Genomic DNA, 16,855 nt, shown 5'->3' with positions numbered 1-16,855 from the left:
TAGTTTGTCTTCTCTTCAGTTCCTATTAAAAGTTTATGTGATGAGTCCTTTGTGTTTTACTTGAAGTATTTTTTTATTTAAACTACAATAATTTAGAAAGGCTAATATCACTATGACCTATCAAACGTGTTCAATTTTTTACTTCCTGTTTTTTAAATATGCCTACCGCCAAAGAGACATTAACGACATCTTCAACACATCCCGCTGGAAACGGGCAGTTTAAAACACCAACACCAATCTTGATGCTTCCAGCCATTCAACGTAAAAAACAATTGTCCACTCTGCTCTGCGGGCAACAGCGCTTGCATTATGTGCAACAGCGCAACATGATTGCCCCGTCCGTTACGTACACCTATGTTTTTTCCCAGCGATAAGATCAACAACCGGACCGCGACCGTCGCAAGCTCCCAACAATAACTCCGTTATCTTTCAATATATTTACCACCCCGCGCATGTAGCATTTCCTACCATCCGCAATCAACATAGAGAGGGAGAAAAAAGCAACCTCCAAAAACCTCCAATACCTCGCTAAGATGCAAAATGATTTATGAAGTGTTTCGAAGCATCGGCTCCATCACGGGCGGGGCGGAGATCCTGCAGCCCCTGCCGAACAAACCGCCCAAAGGTATTTTGATTGAATTTTGCACTCCGACTCCCTGCAACGGACAGAAACGATGCCACTCCGGCTCGGGCTGGTTCAGGTTAATTTCGCTTAATTTATGCTCGTCATTTATGCTTCGATCTCGGTGTCCTTTCGGGGACTGATCGCTTTTGTTCGTGCTGGCTGGCAACGGCTCGATACCCTCCCGGTTTCGGTTAACGATCGTTTTGTAAGGTGGTTGGTTGGTTTTTATTGCTCCTTCTTTCGTATGATTGCCACCGGGTGCCATTGCCGGGGTAACGTTACCGTGCGTAAGAGATGTACGAAAGACGGGTGACTCTGAGTAGCTTGAGAGGGCGCGTAACAGCTTTTTTATTAAATAAATATGGCAAAATAATGATAAGAGTTAAGCAAATACTGCGGCTAAGTGATCGGTACCGCAAAAGGTACAGCCCTGGGGTTGGTGTCGTTGCAGGCGAAGAAGTGAGAACAAAAACTGGCCACGGGATTCGGGTTGTTGCGGGTCATTTGTTCAACCCCGGTGCCGACCCCGTCTTGGCGAAGACGAAACGCGCTGCAAGGATACTGAAGGCTTATTTATTGCAGCGTGTTCTTCTCTTTTTTTTTTTTTTTTGGTTACTCCGACCGGACACAAGCCTTCCTCCTGCGAGCTTGCGAACGAAGCGATCGTTTTAATAATTTGTCGTACCGTCCGATAACTGGACCTTTTTCTGTCCTGCTTGCTGTCGTTTGGAGAAGGGCGCAAATTTCTCGGCGAACTACACTGCCCCACTCCAACGGTCCGAAAACGTCGAAGGCTATACAAGCGGGAGAGGAACACTCTGTAAATTAAGTTAACAACTTCGCGTCGCACCCCGCGAAAGGTCAGGCGCGTATCAATCAATTAAGCGATTTGTTTGATAGGCAGTGTGTGTCCTGTGCCCATTTTGTCTCCCGCTGGCCGGAGATAGCTTCCCGATAGCTGTCACCGTTTTTTGAGATTTTACGAGCTCCTTCCCACCGGACGCCACGCTACGGCAAAGATGAAAGAGCGCACGAGTTAAGGAGGTTTTTTTTATTTTATTTCGGGACACAATTCTCCCGCTCGTTGTGGAGTTTTATTCCTTATTAGCCCGCTTATAAACCCGGCGCAATGGACAGGTAAGCTCATCACCGGCATAAATTGATCAACACTTTCTTTGATCGGGTGCGAGGAATGTGATGCCGCCCTGGTCCATCATACCAAAACGAAGCAACAAAGTTAAACGAATCCTCGGGAAGGCTTCTTTTTTATTGACCCGCGTTTGCATTGACTGCGCTTAAGTGCGTTAAAACGTTTAACTGCTTTATACAGTACTTTTTTTTGCTTTAGTGTACAACTAATTGTTGAATTTGCACGCTGGTATGATGTGCTGTTTTGGGATGAGTAAAGACGAAATGAGTAATAAATTAATAAATCCAGCATATGCAAGAGTATTGGCATATTGAAGTAAGGATAGGAATGTTACTGTTCTGGAATTTAACAACTTAATTATGCAAATTTGCATCACGGTTAATTACTCGCTGAACAGTGATCAAAACAAAGTTGTAAAAGTGAAAGTTAGTAATGAGTTTTGTAACATACATTATTTCCTGATAGCTTTTTTCGTTAGTTTTTTATGGTGGAAATCAGCAAAATGAGTACTGATACGTTGTGGTTTTAACATTTTGGCAGAGTAACACTCTGACAGAGTGATAATATGATCGTTTTAATGATAATAAAAAATATAATTGAAACAATGTTTTGAACATCTCCATAAAATATCGTTTTGTTTGTACAAATAACACTTTACGGTATAAATGATTGGAAAACTACTAATTTTGTGGCTTAAAAAATCAATTAAATATGTAAAACAGACATGTCAAACATACGGCCCACGAAGGCTTTCAATCCGGCCCGCGAAGAACTTTGTTCTTATATTTCAACTCATTTTTTCACGTTGAGGCATTCTGGACGATTCGGAAACCACATATCGGAATACAGCTTTCTTCACTTCTTTGATGACGGTACTCTTTTGCTATGTAGCTTAAGCTACTACGAAAGCTCAATCCAATATCCTTAACAATATCGAAAAACCAAATGCTTAAAAAAGGTGTTAATCGTATGGAGCTCAACTGAAAGTCGAAATGTCTGTTTTTCTTATATGTTGGCCTTTAGCCTTTAACTACTTTAGATTCTCCTTTTTTTCTTTGGCACACCAACCGTTGTCGGTCACAGTTCAACGTATGGGGACACGGTCCATCCGGAGCTTGAACCCATGACGGGCATGTTGTGAAGTCGTAGAACTTGACGACTTTACCACCAGACCGGCCCTGTTAATAGTGTATTAGGATACTAGCAATTAGTTTTGTCAAAAGGCTGCATTTGCATGCATTCATGTGCCTATAAAAAGACCTAGGTTTTGAAAATTAGTGCTGAAAATTAGTAGAATGCCTATGTTACAGGGTTTTCAATGATATTATTGACGTGTTCAGTGAGTTGTTGATTCGTTCGGGCATATAATTGACACTTTCAGCGAGATATTGAATCGTTCGGAAGCAGGCGTTGACAAGTTCAGCGATTCTGTAGTGCTGTCATTTGTCATTTGAGATAAACTGGGAACTAGTTGCGCAATCAGCTGTGCCTCGCGGGAATATTCCGCGGCCTTAATCGAGTTTTAGATCTCTGATGTAATTCACGCCAGTTGTTGTATTTTGTATCGATTTTTAAACATATTTAGTCTTTGTTTTAAATCATTTAGCAGATTACTATTTGCAGGTAATCAAATTGGATAAAAGTTGCCTAAAATGTCTTTCTTATGTTGATGAGAAGTTTAATACTTTGTTATGATAATAACACTGCGTAGGTACGGCAGGTCTCGTGGTACAGTGGTTAACTCATGCGACATAACAACTTGTCCGTCATGAGTTCAACAACCGTTTTTACCGATATACTGTCAACGTAAGGCTGACTTGTCTCACTTGTACGTACATCAACCAGTCAAAGACAATCAAGACCATGAGTGGGCTTTAGGCCATGAGCGTAGTAGACCAGCCAGCCACAGTTGTAGTTGCCCAAGAAGAAATAACATGAGTACACTGCGATCGATACAACTTTGGTTTATGATTTCTTTCAACATTTAAACCTTCGAAGACAATTCTTATCAGCAAAAGTAGATATCCCGAACGAACGAATAATAATCAATGATCACAGTCATTATCCGCTCGAGTTTATAAGAGATCAAATAAAATAACTTACGAAATAAAACGTTACAACAAGCTTATGATTACATAAAACCGCTGTATTCGTACTCTTGACACAACTTTTATTTGTTTTTTAAAGTCAGCGCACAAACAAAATCAACTAAATAAAATACAAAAAAAGAACTCCTTACAAACTGGGATACGATAATTAAACGTCCTCTCACGGCCCTCCCGATTGATCGATCGGTCGAAAAAGTTTGCATGATTGCGATCGTTCGGCAGTGCGCGGGGTACGCACCGTAGTGCCACATTTATCCCGTATTATAATTACTATTTTTCCACCCCGCGAGCTCGAGGTCGGAGGCACATGTTTGCAAAGCGAATCTGCACCCCCAGCCGCCCCCCCCCTCGAAACCCTACTTATTCCATCCTTCCTCGCTCCTCCACAGGATGGTAAGACCAAACGTATTCCTTGAACTGAAATCTTGTATTATTATTATCATTATTATTAACCCACCGGGGCCAAGCGGCAAAGCTAAGTGTTCGTGGTGTTGCAGGCAGGAATGTTGCCATTGTGTGTACCAGCACGAACCCTCCGGGACACCGGGCTATCTGGATGGGTCGCTCCAGCAAACCGAGAGAGAAAGAGAGGGAGGGGAGAGAGTGATCCCCAACAAACAAAAACCAAGAAAACAACAAGTCCTCCACCCTTTAGGGGGGGAGAAAACAGCGAAAAATCATAAAGACCTTTATTCCTTTCACTTCTGGCCTCCTTTACGAGTGCATGTACATACACAGAAAACACATGACGGAATCGTCCGTTTTCGTTTTGGGCTGTTGTTTCATTCCAAACCATACCTTCCCGGGTCCTTACGGGCGGGTGTCTTGGCTTATCAAATGAGCTGGAAGGAAATCGGTTTTGGCGTGGTCACCCTGCTATTAACCCATCGGGAGCTACACCCCAAACTCCCAGCGCGGCCCGCACCAAAAACTGGCTCCCGTGCACCAACAATAAACACAGGACTAGTTCGACCTCTTGACCATTTTGTGCGCACCGCACAACAGCTTTCCCAAGGAGTCCTTGCGGTCAAACTATTAGCGCAGCGCTTAAGTGCGATCACCTCCAAAAGTATTGACACTATCAGGCTAAAGGGTGGAAAAAGTACAGTGAAGAAGAACAAAAAAACTGATTGATTTAAACGAAAGCAGTTCACCGGTGTCGATTACGGGAGTTATGTGTTCGACGGCTAAATTATAGTCTATTAATTCGCATCCTTTACATATGTGCGTAAGAGGTATTATCAACCCCATAAAACAAGTCCGAAGAAGAAATTATGGAATATAAGGACATTTTTCGCTGATTTATTTTAATTAGTTAATATAACACTGCTGCTTTCGTTTCTGCCCCTTATCAACACGTACATTGTTCAGTCTTTTTTGTTGCTATACATCGTAATTTACTGCAAAAATTAAAATATCGTAAATGAGTAATGTCTTAAAACCCAAAAGATAAAAAAATAATACAAAACTAGATTACAAACTGCGTTCACAAAGTGCTTGATTGATGAATGAAATAATAAATTCCAACGTGGAACAGCACAAACTGTCACAGTCTTTCCCTCAGCCTTTCGTTATCACTCTCTCAGTCTCTCTTCCCATCCTGTCTCATTACAGATGCAATCCGCAAACGGATGTTCATGTTTAGATTCACTCGATAAAGTGTCTATTGCTTGCTTGCTGTTGCATTTTTATTTTTTACTCTGCTTCGCCCCTTTTTTTTGCTCCTTCCTTTTGCTTTGCGTTCTCAAACCTACGCACAAAATGTAACCTACGCTTGGATGTAAATGTTGCTTAGCATACTGTACCTTCATTTCACAGCTCAGCTTCAGCGTCTCGCGTTCGTCGTCATGTCGTGTTTCACACTCTGCTGCATCCTAATTGTTGTTACTCGTGATTGCTGGCAGGCGTACCATGGAATCTCGCAATTTGTATGGCTACCCTTTCGTTCAGATCGAAATAAAAAAAAAGAATATTATATCGATTTTTTGTATTTTCGTTGAAACATTGCCATTTTTGAACTTTTGAGTAAAATAATTTAATTTTGTTAATTTTGATTTTTTTAGTGTTTTAATTTTAATTATACTACTAACGCTCAGCACCGCTCAATGTTCTGTCTCACCGTGTGTTTTTGTGTTTCCTCCCCTTTAGCGACGGTCATTGCAAATGCCAAGCCGAGACGGGTGTAAAAAGCCGTGTAACCAGTAATACGATGCGCAAAATCCGTGCTTCAATCAATCAAACATGCCGGCGGCCAGGAGACGGGCCGAACATGAACACTCGCACACGTGTTTTCGCCCGTTAGGAAGAGTGTGCGATTTTCCGACACCGACCAGGGGCCCCGGGTGTAGCGCGGCAAGGCACCCTGGTAACGGGTGTGTACACACATGCAACACTGTAGCTAGTAACGCCGGAAGCTAATGCTTAGTGGCGAGTAAAAAAACTGGAGTAAGAGAGAAAAAAATATTGCAAAATTTGAGTTTGCTGCACGATTATAAATAAAACGCGAGCGAGTAAAAACCACAGTAGTTTTCAATTTACATTTTTATTAAATGCCAGCTTCACACCACTCGCCGGAAGATTATAGCTTAATACCAACGTACCTGCTAATACCGCGGACACCGATTTGATTGATGTTAAGCCGCTTAGCCGATGCGTTACTGTAAAGTGCGATGCATTAAAAGGCACCCACAGGAGTAAAAGTCAAAAATATGTAAAAGAAAGCCAGCAACACCAGCAACACACACACAAAATCCATTAAAATAAATGATCCCAACACATGACACGCGTGAGCAGTTTCAAGCGGTTCCAGTTTAAAAGTTACGGAAACAATGCGTGGTTTTGTTGGCTAGTTGTTGCTGCGAACATTATAATGACACATGACCCGCAGGTTCCGTTGCGTAATGTTAATGTTAAGCTTTCTTCGACTTCTTTGGTGCATTCGTTTTAATGCTTTTATTTTTACTTTTCAATCGATGCATTTTTTTGTTATTATTTTTGAAGCATTCTTATGCAAAAAGAAACGAAATGCGATCGCTCGTTTCGTCCTCCATCAATCAATTGCTCACTCTGGTGCGCTTGTAGGCATTGGTTTTTTTAAATAACAGGTAGTGCAGCAGGACACTAAAACGAGCGATGTTCCGGTTGGCAGCTGCATCGAAATCAGGAAGGAAATGATTAAGTATTTAAGAATAAATTTAACTAAACGTAAATATGTATTTGCTTCAAGTTTACGCTGATAGACGACTATTTCTTTTTTTCTTTTTTTTTACCTCATACAACATTTTCGTAATGTTTTTAATGTTTTTTAATGTATTTATTTATTTTATTTGATTATTTCATACTTGCTAATCACGTTTTAATGAACAATTGTACAAAATTACACTGCAAAATAGTATTTTTCTGACTTGCAACGTTCAACAAACTGTTGTAATGTGTGTTTTTAATCAAATGATGACCACTTTTGTTTTGAGAATTGCATAAATTTAGGCTGGTTTGAGTCCGCCAACGTTTAACAAGTGATTTTTGCACCAAAAAATGCTTCTCCAAGCTACACCGTTTTTTCCTTTAGATTTTGTCTCATTTGTTAGTGTTGGATATTTCATCTATCGGACCAGATATGCGCGCATTAAAACCAAAACCAAAAATAAATATGATATTATTTCTTAAGAGCGCATTCGATCGTTTTAGTGTGAAGCAGAATGAGAACTCCTTGCACGTTATAAAATCGGCCCTAAAATTCCACCGCAATCACAATGGAAACACTTCAAAAACCTCTGGCGACGACGGTGACGGAGGAAGAAAAATGATCTTCATCATCGGGATCAATTTCTGGCGGGGCCGTGGGTATAATCGACCCCGCAAGCGAACCCATCAACGGGGATGGGCTCAGCCTTTTGAAGGATGGGCCAATTTTTGGTAATGTTTTTTGGTCTCGTTTTTGCAGTGTTGTTGTAGTAGGAGCTGCTGTTGCAGTTTTTTTTAATGCCATCATTTAGCGCAATGAAGGTGCACCGGTGGTGGGCGAGGGAATAAATTATTGCTTAATGAAATGCACGCACTCTAGTTTGTGTCTCAATCAAGGTGCAGGCGCACGGATGCACGCGCAAATAGCGATGTTAGCGGATCGTTTTTGGCCCGGGCCTGGGTCTGGCTATTATGTTGCGAGTTGCGCTGGAACAGTACGTTCGTGCTACAAGCGCATCAGGAAGGTGTTCGCTGCTCGAGGAACCCCGAAACCGAGCGGGCTCAAGCGTGTAACGGAAGGCGCCAGCAGCGCTCGGCTGTGGAAGCGCTCGAGAGAGAGTCCTCGGTTCACGCCTTTGAAAGCCTTCTGCTTGCTGCTGCCTACTGCCTACACTGGCAACATGCAAAAGCGGAACGATCGCAGCAGGTTAGCATAATTGTTGGTTTGCAAGCAACTGCGCAAGATACGCAGAAGTGATAAACAAACTCATAAAACATAAGCTGAGATAGCCGGTGCCGCTGCTGTGAGACGGTTTCTTCTCTTTATTTTTTTTCTTCTACAGAATGATTAAGGTGTCCGGAGCATTGGTGGAAACGTTTTAATTTGCCCGCGGCCCGTGGTCGTGCGCGGTGCATGATTTATGTGAGAAATTAACGCAACTAGCGGGTGCGGTGTGACATTTTTCGATTACTGCGATGGTTGGAATTAGAACTTTTTCACACACGCAGACGTTTGTTCCGTTTTTTGCTGGCTTTTCACACGACCATTTTTAATGAGTCTCACGAGTCGCACCGGTGAAAATGATCAATTTGAAGCACGAACTTTATACCATTTCATCGAGTCCTTGCCAATTGCCGCTGCGGATTCATTAAAAGTCAATTAAAGCTAGCATTACTACGGCCAACATTGTTGCTTTTTCTTCGTTGCGTTGAGATGGTGCACAGAAGTGATGGGTAAAGTTGGCACAATTCCGGGGTCAATTTCGACCCGACTCCGATAGTTTCGGAACCGACTCCAGAAGCTAGGTCCGTCCAGCATTATCCGGAGTCGTTTGGAGTTGAAGTCATCTGGAGTCGTCCAGAGTCAGTTTTAGAAACAAAGACCTGTATACGAAGTGCACGTGCAAAGTGAAAGACAAAAAAATACAACACAACTTCGACGGACTACGATTCCAGTCGACTCCAATCGACTCTGGACGACTCCAAATAACTCCGACTCCGAATAACTCCGACTCCGGATGACTCCAACTCCAAACGACTCCGGCCGACTTCGAACGACTCTGGACGACTCCGGACGACTGCGGAAGGCTTCCAACCAATTTGGTTGACTCCGGATGACTTCAGATGACTCCGACTCTGGGCAGAACTAGTGGTTCGGATGTTGCCGGAGTCGGAATCGGACTAACAATAGCCACAGTCGGATGGGAGTCGTTGATGCGCTGCAAAGAGCACATCACTAGTGCACGGTTTATCAGTTATAAAGTACATAAAATAACTCGAGTTTCGTTTTATTAATAGTAACAATGTATGTATACCTTCGAAAAGATCAACTGAAAATATGTTTTTAATCCTTTTGCTTAATATTTTTATCTCTTATTTACATTTCATAAATACACAGAGCACCGCCTAATCGAGATGAAATATTTTAATCTACGCACAACACACAAAAAGAAATTTTCGCCCAACAAATTACGCCCAAAACGACACGGCAGCAGGAGATACTGTTGCACTACAATTAAAAGACCATTCCGACCAGCCCAAGGATCGCCCGGGTACGATCACGGGCAACGATATTTGTTTTCCATTAAGCCCAAAGCGAACCACCACGAAACAAATGCATCAGACGTCGATAAAAATAAATTGTGCAAAAAGAAAACAGACTCCCAAACATGTACCCGACCGGAGAGCCTAAAGAAATGCTTAAAATAATTCAGGATACACTGACAATACTGAGACAGGAATCTTTTCTTCGTCTTCTTTTTTTTCTCTACCGTTTTTTGTTTCGGTAGTATTCGGGAGTTTTGTGCGTTTGTTTTGTGCGTTGCCTGCCGTTTCACATCCTTGAGCAGAATTAATGACTTGCGATGACCTGATTTGTGTAGATCCCCTACCGTTTCTACCTTGTCCTCCTATGGCCCTCCCGTTTCCTACGAGTGGCATTGATCTACGGGCTCAGGCCGTGGACATTAAGGACAGAAAGGATTGGACGGTACTCGAAAGTCTCCCCCTACCCCCGCTTCGAAATCTTCAACTCCACCGCGCTCTGCCCCGGCGAGGATCGATCGACCTCCAACCTGCAACGTCGATCGAGGGCAGAAACGGTGAACTTCGAGCCTCGATTAACTTCCCTGTGCGAGGTGTTGGTACACGTTTGCAGTCACGAACTCCGAGGGTGACTGTCAAAAACTTGCCCAGCTGAAGCAGATATCACGGGAAGAGAGAGAGAGAGAGAGAGAGAGAGAGAGAGAGTGTAGGGTTCACGGCATGGCGCGAGGGAAGCGGAGAAATTATGACCTGACAAGGTACGGCCCAAAGTGAAAGGAACGGATCGGTTTGGTATCCCCACAGTCAGTCAGTCAGTGATTAACCTCGAGCGAGCGCTTCCCTGAGTGTGTGTGTGTGTGCGACGCGCGCGCTTACCATTAACATTATCATTCCCACCATCAATTTCGAGGATGTGCCAACGGTACATGCTTCGGTTCTTGCTGGTCACTCCCGATACACGCTCTGTACGCTTGTTTCTGATCAATTATTTCTTACGTTCATGCAGATGCCTTCCGCCTCAGAAATCTTCAGAAGTGGTCTTCGATTCCCGTAGGGTTGCAAATCAAACAAACACCGTTGCAAGGGTGGACAGTTTGCTGCTGCGCACTGACGCACACAGCAGAGTGTCATCTCTCATTTGTAATGCCCCTTTGGCCGCGGCCTGCAAGAGGTAGTTTATTTCAAACTATTTTAATCACTTCTTTCAAGACCTCTCAACTCCTTTATCCCCCCAGCAGAACCAGACCACCGGTCATCGGGCATCTTCAGCCGGGACTGATCCCGATCTTCCCAGTACATCATCATAAACACATCGCACTCATAAAGCGAACCAGCACCAAATGGGCGTACATTTTGTTAAACATGCATCGTAAACGGCGCTAACAAATCTTAATCCCTTTCGGTTAATTCGTTTCTGCCTTCTTATCCCCCTTGTTTCCCCCTTTCCATGCGGCAGATCACGTTTATAATGCTCCACCCCATCATCCCCTGCACCTGTGTCACCGAGTCTGAGTCTCTCCCGGGAGGAGCCTTAGCGCGAGAAAATGGAACTGACCCGCTTCAGGTAATTTAGCTTTTATTTCGCATCTTAATTAATTCCGCACCTAGAGTAAAGCCACCTATTCGATCAGCCCGATAACGACACCTGTGCGAATGTGTGGCTGGTTTTATGTTTTTTTTTCGTTTCGCTTTCTTGCACCGGATGTGAGGAAAAGCAATCTGGTGCCTTCTTTCCAACGGCTGACATTAATCAGCGAGATTTCTTGCCCCCTGCACCATTTCCCACCAGAGGGCCACCGTTGCCGTTGCCGTTGGTGAGGGGGTAATTGGTTCTGGAAGGCTTTAGCCGTTTGCTCTTACCCGTTAATTGAAATCCACTCCAAGCGTTTCAGCTCCACCGATCTCGCATCCATTGGTTTGATCCGCGCCAGTTCACCTGCTCCGGTGCAACCGGTTTAGTGTGGGCTTCAGTTAGCGGGAGGCAGTTTGAGGATGGCAAGACACGATGGTACCAGTCTGATTCCCATGTCCAGAGGCGTCTCTGTAGCTAATCAGAAAACGCATCCCGGCGAGGCGATTTCATTGCGTCCACAAACAACCAAAACCCAAACAGCAGCAAAAACGCCAAACAAAAAAAAATAGCGCCTTCAGACCCGTGCCCGGAATCGGGCACCACACGCTCCATGCGCGGGATGCGCTTTTGTTGGAGTAATCACCCGCGCCAGGATTTGCCATTCAACTGACCTGGCTCAATGAGCAGCGAAGACGCGATTACACGTGCGCTTAATCGGTGCCGTAAACGATCGCATCCAGTAAAAAAAAAACCAGGGAACTGACCATTTCGGGGGGCACAAGATTGGTGCACACGCGTACACGCGCTTCCTAAAGCCACCGGGAAAAGAGGCCGATAACCTTGTGCCGAATGTTATGTCTGTTTTTTTGTCTGGCACCAGAGACCTTATTTTGATTTGTTCTTGCTTATCTCCTGTGCAACAAAAACAGCCCCAACGTATAGGACCAAGGGGACGTCTGCATCAAAAAACAACACCGAGCTATGTAGTACTGACCTAACCGTGTCTACTTCTTCCGTCGTAGCATCTTCCGAAGAAGTTCTTCCCGTCCGCTCTCCAGACGTTCGGTGGAACTACAGGAACTCCTGACGCATGGATCGAACGCACGCGCCGGCACAGCTCGATGCCGATAACCTTCTTTCCCATGCACGGGGTCAGGCATGCCCAGCCGTGGTTCGATGGACTAAACGGTCGGCACGTGGAACCGATGAGATTGGGACGCAGTTCGGCATTTCCAAAAATGGGCTGCCCGGTACTCTCTGACGACGTCCAGATCCTGACCTATAGTGCCGCTGCGAGTATTAGGAGCACAGGAGATTGAGCATGATGCTCCCTACGACTGAGGCTTCAGCATCGAGACCGATCGACGCGTCTTTCGCGCTTATCACTGGCAGCGCTGGTCCCCACGTTTGAATGGCAGCGTGCTGGAAGCGCATGAGCCGAGCGCGAACCGAGCGGAACGAGCGTGTGCGCCGTGAGCCGCGCAACCGTTCGGGCAGGTCACCACGCGGTTAACCTTAAATTTGGCATCATTTTGCAGGATTTAGGGGGGGTGCGATGGATCAGATGTTTATGCTTCACGCGCACTTTAGCACACTCCGCGCTGCTATCAGTTTGTTTTATTTGCGTGGCATAATGGCCCTGCCACGTGCGGGGGTTGCAATCGCGCGCGCGCGTTTGATGTGATGTGATTTATTTTTCGGTACGCGGATGCGGCCTGAACACAAGCGCGGTGGCGTTGAGGTAGCCGCAAATTTTGGGAATGAGGTTGCGAACTGTTGCGCGTGATTCGTATCGCTTTACACTTTCTTTTTTGTTCAGTGTTCTCAGTCTTTTGGCGCGGCTTTGCAAATGCATCACAGCAACAGCACTGCTTTCCTTTCCTGGAGCTTTAACCTCTCGGTTCGGTAACTTTATTACTTCATTAGTGCCGACTCCCAAGCATCACGCTAACAGTCGATCGTTCAGTATTGCAATCGCAAGCAAAACGCTCTACTCCAGCAAACTACGCATACTTCCGATAATGACCGACCGGTGTGAGGGAGTGAGGGGTAGCTTTCAGGGGGTAATTTCTGTAATTATCCGCGAATGAAAATAATACCCAAAATATGTTCCAACGTTGGCAGGTCGGAGAAGGGAAATTTCGCAAAACGTTTAATCGCTTACTTCGATCAGTTTTGCGGCTCGGGCGAAATGGTGCGCACAAGGCAGAAACCGGGCAGAAAACTTATTGCCCCAATTAACACGATGCCGATGGGAGCTACGGAAGGAGCGAAGGGAGACCCGTTGTCCTCCGGTAGCCGGCAGGGGTCAGTAGCAGTTCGGTTGGCAGTGTTATTGTTCGATGACATGCATCTCCATATATTGAGGATCACGTTTCGTAACTGTTCGAGCGTTGGGGCACTTCCGCGATGCCGTGATACAAGGGATTTCAGGGGTTCTCAGAATTTTGGAAGAGTTTCTCGACTCTTTATTAAGGGGAGGGAGCTTTATGCGAATTACCATTAGATTATTTAGCAGGTATTGAAAAGTCGTAGTGGATTTCCAAATGTGCCTACCCAAAACGGGTGCCGTAGAGTCCAATTCCCATAATAAAAAGTTCAAAAAGTATCCCAAAATTCTGAGTACCTCTTAGAACCCTGTGAGTAAGCAAGCTACCTGATAGGAAGTTAATGTAACAAACGTCATAGTGTTCTGCAATCATAGCAACGCCATCTAGTGCAAAAATGAAAAACATATTTTTTAATGCGATTCTGATTGTACTCTATGAATTTTTTTTACTACTAAATTTCAAATTTATAGCATCAAGTTCAACAACAGTATCTTCAGGACGAATATCCATTGGTCGTGTCAGGTTTAACTCCTTTCAAAGAAATCAAAGATCACCGCCGGAACGTGTCCGCGTGTCTTGCTGAACGGGGTTGAACGCGAGTACGGTTCGGTACCTTTTAAAAGGACTTAATTTATGGTGATTAATGTTGACATGTCAGATAATCGGAATGCGACCCGTAAATTATGCTGCTCACCAACAAAAACAGCAAAAAAAAAACCTTAAGTTCGATCGTATTTTTCGGGGAAACTGGTGAGAGAGTTCCTGCTTGTCCTTTGCTGTTTGCGCCGTTCGACAGTTCGACTGAGTGCAAAAGATCGCACCATTTTTTGTTGCCTAGTACATCGGAACAGCGATCGGCTTGAAGGGGTGAAAGATTATTTTAAGGTGGAGTTCTTCTTTCACCATTTGCTTAACAGAGCGAATCACATGCACGATCACAAACCGAACGCTTGTTGGCGGTGATGGGGAAAAATGTGTGTGTGTGTGTTGTTTTGTTTTTATTTTTTCTTGGAGAATATAATTCACCCAAAAGCCACACCCCTAGCCAGTACGATGGACGTCACAATCGGAGGCGCCAATTTGTGAAAAACATAAACCTGTCAGGTCCGTTGAATCCAGTACATTTGGGAGAACAGATTATCTGTGGCTGCTCCATTGTGCCTGGCGGGTGATGAAGACAGGATTCACTTGTTACTGCGCGTTGCACATCTGTGGCAAAGAGATTGGGCGTGTAGTGTTCAGTGTTGGGAATGATACACTCACCTTACAGAGATATGAAGCGAAGCATACTTATTAAGATTATAAATACACACCACTTTGCAACGTGCTCTATTAAAGCGAGCTTCTCAGCTACAATGTATTCAAGCCTTGGGGAAAAGTGAAAGTTTGACCCTTGCAGCTAGTGTCGGAGAATGGAGCGTCAGAGGGTCCTCTGCACAATGTACTGTGGGATCTTACGCTTAATGGCCTCCAAAAGTACACCAGAAACACTTCATTTAAGCTGCCAGACCTTTCCGCGCGTAATTGTGTGTCATTTCCCGCAATGTATCATGGAGTTCTTGATGTTTGCATGTTAAAGCTAACAACAGATGATCGTCGGAAGCTGAAACTTTTCACGATCTTCTCCCGTTAGTGGAATCAAACCACGAGAAATCGTCTCCAATAGCAAGGGCCAATAAATAGATTGTGTTTTGCTCTCTTCGTAGAACAAGTCCACCTCAGGGGCGGATACTCTTTCCCGCGGTCAGGCGATCCACTTCCAGCGGTAGCAAGCGGTCACACCAATCAATATGGATGTCAAACTGCTCCAGTAGCCCGGTGCAACAAGATCGTGCCCCCAGAAGCAATTCCGTGCCGGTTCGAAACTTATCAAACTCATCCCCTCCCCATTTTCCACACCCCGCGAAGGTCTAGCAAGATGTCTATCGAGATCACCAGCACCCTCGGGAGATTAAAACGAACCCAGGGCTCCCTTTTTCGAAGCAGACACGCGGACGAGCAACTTTCTAGCGCTTCATCAATGTTAGCCTTTGGGGAGGAGGGATAGATGGACGGGTAAGGAATGTTTCGGCCCGGATTAGGCCCCGTCCGCACCTTCGGGGCTCGCTTTAGCATATCCGACATCGCCGCCCGGAGCTAACTGGAAGCGCATTCCGTCGCCGCGCACTCCCAGCAGGACCCCATTATTAATCGCACAGTAATTAGCATACGGCGCATGTGCCGCCATGGGCAGCACAGGGCGTGTTTGGTCGACGTGTCTGCCACCTTGCCGATGTCCTCGCCAGATGGCGCTGTCGCGGTGGCGGCACGCTTTTTTTTCTCATTGAGCTCATTTCTTCGCAGATTAAGATCACGTGCGATCGGTGTGTGATGATAGATTTTTTAGCTCTCTTTTTTTCTTCTCCCTCTCTCTCTGTCTCTGTTTTTCTCTCTATCTATCTCTCTGTTTCACTCTCTGTCATTTTATATTTACAACTTGCATCAAAAGTAACACTCATTTTCCCACGTTGTAATTAGCCGGTCAATACGATCGATGCATTTCGTTCAAACGAACGAACACCATCCATTGCAGTCCTGCTTCGATCGGGCTGCTTTTTTCCTTGTGGGACATGGCCACCGCACGTTGATATTCACAGTCTTCAGCCCCGAGGGGAAAAGGCAGATGCTCGTTTCTTTCCTTTCCTTTTCTTCTACACTCCTCCGAAGCGGGCCCGACGCTCAGCTGGTGGTTATTAAATTAAATCAATTTTTATACCATTCCGATAATCTTGATAAGTGCGGTAATTGTGGCCTTGTTGCGCCACGTCGCCATCGTCCTCGTTGGGCGAGCCGTAAATACTGTCGTCGGCCGGCGATGGAAGATGATGATTAGTGATAATGCAGTTTATGGTGCATTTTTTTTTTTACATTAGAATCTTTGTGTGTACATTAGAGTGATTTAGTCAAATAAATCACTCTAATGTACACACAAATGTTCATGTGAAGTTTCTCTGAATAGTTGCTATGATTTTGTCTGATATGTTTTATCTTATTATTAAACTGAACTTATTGTGAACATTAAAGCATACTTTTACATCTTTGAGCTCAATTGATCTAAAACAATTTAATTGAACTTAATTACATATGAGGAAAGAAGTAAACAATCGAAGATATTATCATGACACTCTTTGAAACAAACATAATTCAGTTAGAAGTGCACCGATGAACATGCAAAGATGCACCAATTCCCTTGCTTGCATTAGCATATTTTTAAATTTATTACATTATTATGATTAATCGATCGATTATGTGTTTGAAGCGAGGAACGAACATTCTTTAATACACGGTTATAGCATGCTGTTC

This window comes from Anopheles coluzzii, chromosome 3 (assembly GCF_943734685.1).
Source record: "Anopheles coluzzii chromosome 3, AcolN3, whole genome shotgun sequence".
Classification (NCBI taxonomy): Eukaryota; Metazoa; Arthropoda; class Insecta; order Diptera; family Culicidae; genus Anopheles; species Anopheles coluzzii.
Note: the sequence above shows the minus strand (reverse complement) of the source record.